An 8,875-nucleotide genomic window follows, 5' to 3' on the forward strand; every position below is an offset into this window, starting at 1 on the left:
TGTTTCCGCCCGGGATCGAACCGGGGACCTTGCGCGTGTGAAGCGCACGTGATAACCACTACACTACGGAAACCGGTTGGGAACTATCTGTTACTTTTACCAATTAATTGTTTCCAAAAGAAAGAATATCATTGATATCGCTTAACTAGGGGTAGGGCTTTTTTCCGTTCAAAGAGAAAACATATATACATGCAGTGATTGCGGACGAGCAGTGGCGGCGTAAACGGAGCCACCTACTGGGAACAGAATTGGGGACTTCTGCGCATGCGCTGGGTCCCAGGCACTGTTACCGAGCTTCTCTGTGGCCGGGACGAAAACTGAAGCTACGAAGCTATTCTGCGGCGCAGCTGTCGTCGGAAATTGTTCTTTTCTTCTAATGACAGTACCCGCTATATTGCAGGCCCTAATTACAATGGAAAGCTCCAACGTCTAAAAGGGAACAGAAATGGTTTTAGAACGCTGGGGTGTTTTCTTCTGTCACTCATCAAGGTCGAACTCTACATTTGTATGAGATAAACGAATCGAAATACTACAAAACCACAATTCTGTAGCAAGAATACCGAGTAGCAGACAATGATAAGCAGCAGATTCGCGGCCACCTGCGAGTCGAGGAAATATCGCTTTCCAGGAATTTTTTATTTCCTTGCTTTGAGCGAAGCATCTTTATGTCCTTGAAGTAAAGTTTAGTAGCTACTAAATTCAGTGGCCAGTATCCTTACCTGCTTTGTAATTATTGAAGGCGTTTTAAATTCTTCTGCACAACTACAAAAAGCTGCGTATTTTCGTCACCAAACGCGTTTCGTTTTATTTATATAAAACATCATCAGTAGTTTGGAACGAAATATATTTACATTTCTAGATCTAAAAATAGTTGTATCTGTAGGGAGGTAGCAGCAACTGAATATGAACTGTGGAGGCGGTGTCCGGAGACATACAGACATGGCGACTTGCGGACACGTTACGGAACAGTATGCAGCGCGCGTTAGCGGGTGCAAGTAGTATTGTTTAAGCTTGGGTTGTTTTGAAAATCAGCCTTATGTAAAAACAATTTATTTCATTATTTAAAATAAATTGTATTTGCGTAACGCTGATTTGCAAAACAACCCAATTTTTAAATCACAAACACGGAAAAACATCAAGAGGGGCTTCAAACCTTAAGTAAACTCGTTGTTTAAGCTAAACACAGCTGTGACTTGGGAGTTGGCTTCCGAGTGATTAACCGTTTCACTCCTGAATTTTTTTCTCGAGGAAGGAAAATTTTTATTTATGTGATAATGCTCTTAGGTGATTTTTTAAATACTGCATGATTTATACAAAAATATATACCCGTTTTCAAAACATGCTGTGTACACTTGGCTTCATTTTATGGACTAAAATAACAAATTACGAAATATTCTGTATTGTAATAAATAGTTATGTGGTCATTCAATAATTACCATGCAAAATAACAAAAACAGTATTCATATATACAGTAGAATATAGCGAACCAACCATATGCGTGTATTTTGGTGGTAACGAGGGCTGCGCACTGTTGCACTGTCTTGCTCATAGTTTCATAGTGATGCTCAACGGTTGGCAGCACGCAGCACGCGTAACGAAAGGTTGAGCGTTCACTGATGTGTAGCTCAAGTTCCCATTGTGAAAAATACCTGTGTTGCAGCTAAGACACTGTTGTAGCCAGAGGGTCTTCAAATGGTTCAAATGGCTCTGAGCACTATGGGACTTAGCTTCTGAGGTCATCAGTCCCCTAGAACTTAGAACTACGTAAACCTAACTAACCTAAGGACATCAACACATCCGCAGCGGTCGCGCGTTTCCAGACTGTAGCGCCTAGAACCGCTCGGCCACCCCGGCCGGCCCAGAGGGTCTGAAAGGGTAATACAGATACACATGTATGATAAAATTTACTGCAATTCTAGCATAAAAATTTTGAGGCCTAATTAAAAATAATACGAATGTTTCATCATTAATACCAGTAATTTCCCAAAGTGAGGAAAGAATTTTAGAAATAAAGATGATATACGACTTTCAAAAATTATTTTTGGTCCCTGTTTAATTTAAACATATGCTTGAAGTGGTCTATCCTTTTACCCACTTTTCATATTTTTCGATGCCCATAATAATTATTATTTACATCGCTGGGTGCACTTTGTTGACCACTGTTCAATTTGATTTTTACTTGTACTTACTTCTCAAGGGCAGTTTTCCGTATCTGTACTCTTATCTGTCATGTTAGATAAGTACAGAGAGGTATTATCACCACGAAATTGCAAACGTATATGATAAGACGGAATTTAACATGAAAAACGCAAACTGATCAAAAAACTAATTCACGTTTTCTTGTCTTTAAACAAATAGAGAGAATTGTTTGGGCTCAGAATACGCCTGACATAGCAGTATATTCTTGCATGTCTTCGAATTACACATTTAAAACAAAACGAAAACCTAATTCCTCAGACTGAATTTTTTAAATAGCTTTTTAATACAAAATTCCTAGGTAGCGTAGGTAGTATGTGCTATTCATTTCATAATTATTGATCCCTGACTACTTTTAGCTCATCATATTGTATTACGAACATGAATGTTATACCTTCAGGAATCGAGAAAATGTCTACTTTTATTTAGTTTATGAAGTAATATTTAAGAGGAACCATGCTTTTTCTAGCTTTTTTCGGCGAGTGTCAACTTTAAGGACAAAAAAATCTGATGTAATTAGAAGAAAAATTTCCTATGCTCAGTTTAAAGATACAATCTCTTTCTATTTGATGGCGTATTTTCGTTACTTTCTCATTATTCTTTTCATCGATATGTCAAACGCAAGACGCTGCGACTGAGCTTACCGTTGTAGCTATCGCGACGGAGGATGCACTGGTGTTAGGCTTAAACTTCGCTGGTTACACCATACGCCTTTGCTAATGAATACTCCTCGTGTTTGTGAAGCAGTTGTGTTAGTAGCTGCAATATATGCGAGGCTGTGGTGGAGAGTAGTCACACAAGCGCGCCGCCGCTGTTGTAATGCGCCATTAAGCGCCTGTTCATCAGCGAAGAACGGCGTCTTCGTAGTCGCATACTAGTATATCATTGCCGCGTTCAGTTTTTGTTGCGAGTAGAGGGGAAACAACGTGGGAAATTGCAAATAAATACTCAATATGCGCACAATAAATGAACATTTGTAGAGCACGTTTCAATATTAAATGGTAAACGAATAAATTTTGCAGTAAAGAATGACGATTTAAATATAAGCTACCTAAATCGCTTTAGCTGCTGGCTGAGCTCTCGCTGCTGTTAGCACTTGGATCAACAACGGTTCCATTACTGTGACAAGACAGTGGAATCTTTGTGCATAACTGTTTTCAATTTTCTGTTCATGACTCACTGAATTCCTCCAGACACTGTGAGGAACACTTTCCAGAGCGGAGCGACACAACTGTAAAGTCTCATTTATTTTAAAATTCTTGTTCTCGTTTGCTCGTTGTACTTGACAAATGCACAAATAAGTTCATCGGTGTTCCATTCGCAGTACGCTGCAGGCAACCACAGAAGTTTAATTTCATTGTTCACTGATCGCACTATACTTTCCAAAAGGTATTCCTGCTCCGTGAAGTGCGGTCGCGCGTGATCCACTAGGCCAGCTTAGCAAACTCCTCACATGATGTCGTAGTAGATGGAAGCTCTACATTATTGCTTTCCATCCATTCCATAATAGAATCGGTTCTCCGTTTCGTAGATGGATCTCGTGATACGTGATTTATCATCGTGTGATAAGGAGCCTGATCTAAAGCAATCGCAGATCTGTTTGGTAATTTTTCGAGAACGCTCCTAAACCCCTCCTCGTAGTGACTGGCATTCATTTCATTATAGCAATCTGCACCTCCATTTTTCTGAATAAAACGTAAGCCAGCACTTTACACAAATCCACCTGCGTTCCCTATGTGGCACATTATAATCGTTTTTCTGGAACCAGACGGTGTTAGAATTCTTCCTTCCCAGTCATTCCACTATTGAACACTTCCTATGCGATAATCGTATACATTTTTTGATGCATAAGCCAAGTTGTTCGTGCCAACCACACTTTCTGGAATGATTTGCATTACACCAATTCTCATCAGCGTAGTAAATAGTCTATCCATTGTTGCGCAAGTGTCTTACTCCCCGCACGAACTCGTCTCTTTTCCCTCCTACTCGCTGGTTTTCCATCGCTCTGGCTTTTTGTTGAACTTTTTGTACCTGAAGCACAATTTTCGAAATCTTCGCTTCTGTCCTCAACTTTTCCAACACGGCTGCCACTGTTGGAAACTGCTTTTCCACAGAGAAGTCGTGGATTTTTCCTCTTATGACTCCCTGTGCAAACTCGTCCAATGCAAACTTCTGTTGCCTGCCACAACTCATTTTTGGTGATACAAGACATTAAGTTTCTCTGTATTCTCTCGAAATTTGCTTCACTGAACTTTCACTAATACCGAGACACTCAGAAGTTCCCTTTACTGGCTATGATACGGAACTGCTCGTGCTGTTTTCTTTTTCGGCCTCAAAGTAAACACCTGTACTGATCACCATAGACTTCTCACAACACCGTAAGTAGTGGGACAAAGTATGTGTCACCCCACTCTCCATTGTTGCCAGATGTATCGAAGATGGCGGCGATGGCGTCATCAAAAATGACGATCTGTAGACTCGGCAACAGCGCATGACGTCATCCAAGATGGCGGCCAAGACTTCATCCAATTGGGCTACCTCCGCTAACCTAACCCTCCACAAAAAAATTGGCGGGAAATTGAAATTCCATCAGGATAATGCATCATACCACGAAAATGGCGGGAAAATAGACCAATTGGGCTCCATCCACTAACCTAACCCCCAATCCCCTAGAAAATGGCGGCAAGGGCACATTCCAGCACGATAATGGCAGGAAAACTGGACTTGTCTTTATTATTACTTAAACAATGTCATGCAGGTGTGTTCACCACGAAGTTCTCACTCCAACTGGTTTAGTTCATATTCTCGTCAGCAGAGGGTGCCACACTTACGTCAGATCATCACACAATTACTGTTATTCAAGATGACTGCACCCAGTCTGTGTTCTCCACTGGGTCTGGACTCCAACTGACTTAGTTCATATCGCTGCCACCAGAGAGAACCACCGTGACATCAGATCATGATGCATCTACCGTTATTCAAGATGGCTGTACCCACTGTGTCCACCACCAAGAGGTCCAGAGTCTACTTTATATCGCTGGCACCAGAAGACGCCACTGCATCGTCGGGTGATGACGCAAGATCGTCTGCTCTCTCTCGTGTGCACACGCGTTATAACCGGACACACGCCATCCCACCAGCCCGCGGGCATCCAACGCTTACGTCACACACCCTCAGCCACTACCTCCATACACGCGCTGGACATAGTCTTCTATAAATATGCTAACACCCACATCGTGCATCTAACCTATCAATTACCTAAGTACTTAATTAGATTTCAATTTTAATTATATACAATAATTAAATTTACAATTTCAATATTCAGTGATCGAATGAGCAGTTCCGTATTTTGCCACTGTCAGGGCGGTGTTCATTCATGACCTAGCACCCCCACCCCCACCCCTAGAATGCGGCACTCCCATTGGCCACGTGATTCGACTTCATATAGGCATGAAAAGGTGTTCAACTATCCAGTTTCAACTACTTTCCAAGGTCCAGACCACCACCTCTTCCTAGGAACTGGCGCCAAGCTTGAATGCTGACAGTAAAGAAAGGTCACTTGCGCTTTATCCACCAACCTAAAACAATTGTGCGAAAGAAAGGACACTTGTACTAACCTCAGCCACCCGACCGCCACTTCCTTGTAGGAACTGGCGTCAAGTTTGAATTCTGCCAGTAAACAAAGTTCACTTGCGTTTTCGCTACCAATGTAAGAAAATTGTTGCAAACGAAGCTCACCACCACCACCACCACCACCACCACCACTAACCTAAGTCGCCAGACAGCCACCTCTTCCTAGTGGCGGGTGGTAAAAGGACTCAGCACGCACTGCGCAGATGGAGAGAGTGTACTTTATTTATTTGGGAGCAATTTATTTATGGATGGAGTATATGTATCACAGAACACACGCCCAGACATGCCCCACAGCATGCAGACCGGCAAACTACTCCTACATAACTATGTACAAAGCTCTACACACACACTTGCTAATTGTAAACCGTCAGAAATTACACATTGCACAACCTACAGACATGCGAACCACTCACAAACATTGCAGAGCATTTACGTCCAGATAGCCAAACATCTCCTAAATTCTCAAAATAATAATCCATCTAAAACTCTGCTTGCTAATCATCAACTGTCGTAATTATACACCAGCCTTTATTTAAACAATTAGAGGCAGCACCACCACCAAATGTATTCGCCAATGAGTCCATAGCCCAACTGACTTAGTTCATCTCGATGCCAGTAGAGGACGCTGTAGTGACGTCAGGTGATGACACAAGTACCGTAATGTAAGATGGTGCCACCTAGTGGGTTCACCACGAGCTCCAGACACAACTGGCTTAGTACATTTCGTTGCCCCCAGAGGACGCCACAGTGACACCAACTGATGACACAAGTACAATTATCCATGATGGCGGCAAACCGTGTGTTCTTCACGAGGTCTAGTACCCAGTACCACCAGCAGAGGACGCTATCACCCCTTTCGTGACGTAAACCAAGATGGTGAGGGAAAACGACTCAGCCTTCTCTGGGCTGCAGGGGAGAGTAAGGATTGACAGCACTCTATTTATTTTGAACAACTTATTTAACGATAGAGTATATCTATCACACTATCACAAAACACCCACCCAGATGTGCCAGGGGCCATGTTGCACAGCCCACAGACACGCAACCAACTCGTAATTTCAGTACACAATAGTAAACTGCTCCTAAACAATACAGCACATTGATGTGTAGACACGCTAAGTATTCGTAAACTGTCCAAATAGCGCAATCACAGCCTACAGACCTGCTCGCAAAATAATGCAATCAACGCGCATAAGCACAGTCCACCGACCCCTGCCCAGCAGAGTACACAGTAGGTAGCGATAACTTTACGCATCAGTCAACTGTCAAACCACACACAGGCCCCCGCCCACGTCCTGCAAGCGGCGCCATCTCATTCATACTTCACTTCTCATAAATTCGTATACCAATACGTATTCACCTAGACGCCTATCGGAAGGGAGCGAAGACATATTTACAGAGCGCAAACGCTATAATCTCTTTCGCGCCCATTTGCGGTCAACGCGCCCGTCAGCTGTCAAAGCACACACAGACGTCCGTCCAGGACCGCGGTCCGTCACAGCCCCAAACCGCGGCCGCCGATCGCAGGTGAAAGTCTGGTTTATGCAGTCACTGTTATACTTTCATAGTATTCCAAAGCGCGCTCACGCCAGTCTTATTCGAGCCATCTCCAGGCGCCACTGGTCTTTACCATTGAAGGCAGAATAGCACAGAGTGTGTTGACACACGCGTTCAACCGCACCTACACGCTCCAGATTGACTGACACGTCGCCATCTAAAACATTCTCAATGTTATTCTTACGTCACATGGCTTTGTGAAAAAAAAAAAAATCATGCCAGTCCAGCTCTCCGTAATTTTTATAGTGCCCCAAAAATAGTTAACGCTCGCTTTCTTGTTGTCTCAGCTTGTATGCGCCAAAATTCCTTCCTAACAGAACCTGTTATATCGCCAAATCCAGTCTCCCTCCCGGACATAACGTGATAGCCTTCCTGCTCGCAACATACACAAATGTTCTCAGCGATCCTATATCCCACCACAATCAATTGAGCATTCTCATTAGCTCTTATCGAATTTACCAGTCGAATTACTAACGCCGTCGGTGTGGAAGCACCATCCACCTTTTCTTTCTGGGGCTTTCTGCCGTTATTTTGCAAAGATTGCCAAATTGCACCGACATTTCCCTCAATCTATACACCCCCAACCTGTTTTTTCTTTCTACAGACGCTACACTCAGTGGTAATAAACTATTTTACACTGATCACCGTTTTGCACATACAACTAAACATCGCAAAGTTGTGTACAGGTCATCAAATAACGATACTCTCAAGAATATTGGAGCGTCAAACCAATCACCAATCAGGGAATGTATCACCGAGTACCGTCAATTTTCGCTGTACCTCTCGATAGCAAGAACACCGCACTAGCTTCCCGATCGCTAACGCAATATAATGCACAACATATACACTGTAAATTATTTATCCACAAACACCAAACTTTAGCAAGGTGCAGCGTGCTGTAAACCATTGACTGACTAGAAACTAGTAAACTGATATTCGCACTCTCGAATACCGAAGTCAGTCATCTAACAGGTTCGAGATGATCAATATTATTTACAAACTAACTATGGTCTTTCAGACGTCTAGAGAACAGGCAAACATGTGTCCAACACAAACCACAATCGATCTTCCCTCAACTAAATAAAGGCACCAAATGTAAAGAAGCAGTCGGTCGAACAATTTACATGGGAGGGAATAACGCTCCATCGCAAACGCACCATCTTCTCAAAGTTACACCTGATCACGAAAGCCGCCCAGCTCATACTAAGTATTTGTTCACTATTCGGTCGTCTAGGAGACGGTAAAGTTAACTGTGATACATTCCTACACCCCAATAGGCCTCTGCATTCGGAAGACTGCTACCATTAACATGGGAACGCGAATCAATACCACCACAGACTTTGAATACACGGACACATTCCGGAAAACCGGTCGCATACATCTTTATCATTATCTGCGCCAGCAGAGCTTGTCTTTGTTTTGCTCGCCATTGAAACTACTGTTTTCAGACAACTACGTTATGATACTGAAGCTTCATTAATATGATGTG

At 42.9% G+C, this 8,875-nt stretch overlaps 1 non-coding gene across 1 annotated transcript; it reads right to left on the reverse strand.

Moving 5' to 3' along the window:
- On the reverse strand, positions 1–73 carry Trnav-cac (transfer RNA valine (anticodon CAC)). The gene has a single exon. It is a non-coding gene; the product is annotated as a tRNA-Val (tRNA).
- Positions 74–8,875: the final 8,802 nt, after the last annotated feature.

Source organism: Schistocerca nitens, chromosome 9, assembly GCF_023898315.1.
Source record: "Schistocerca nitens isolate TAMUIC-IGC-003100 chromosome 9, iqSchNite1.1, whole genome shotgun sequence".
NCBI classification, from domain to species: Eukaryota; Metazoa; Arthropoda; class Insecta; order Orthoptera; family Acrididae; genus Schistocerca; species Schistocerca nitens.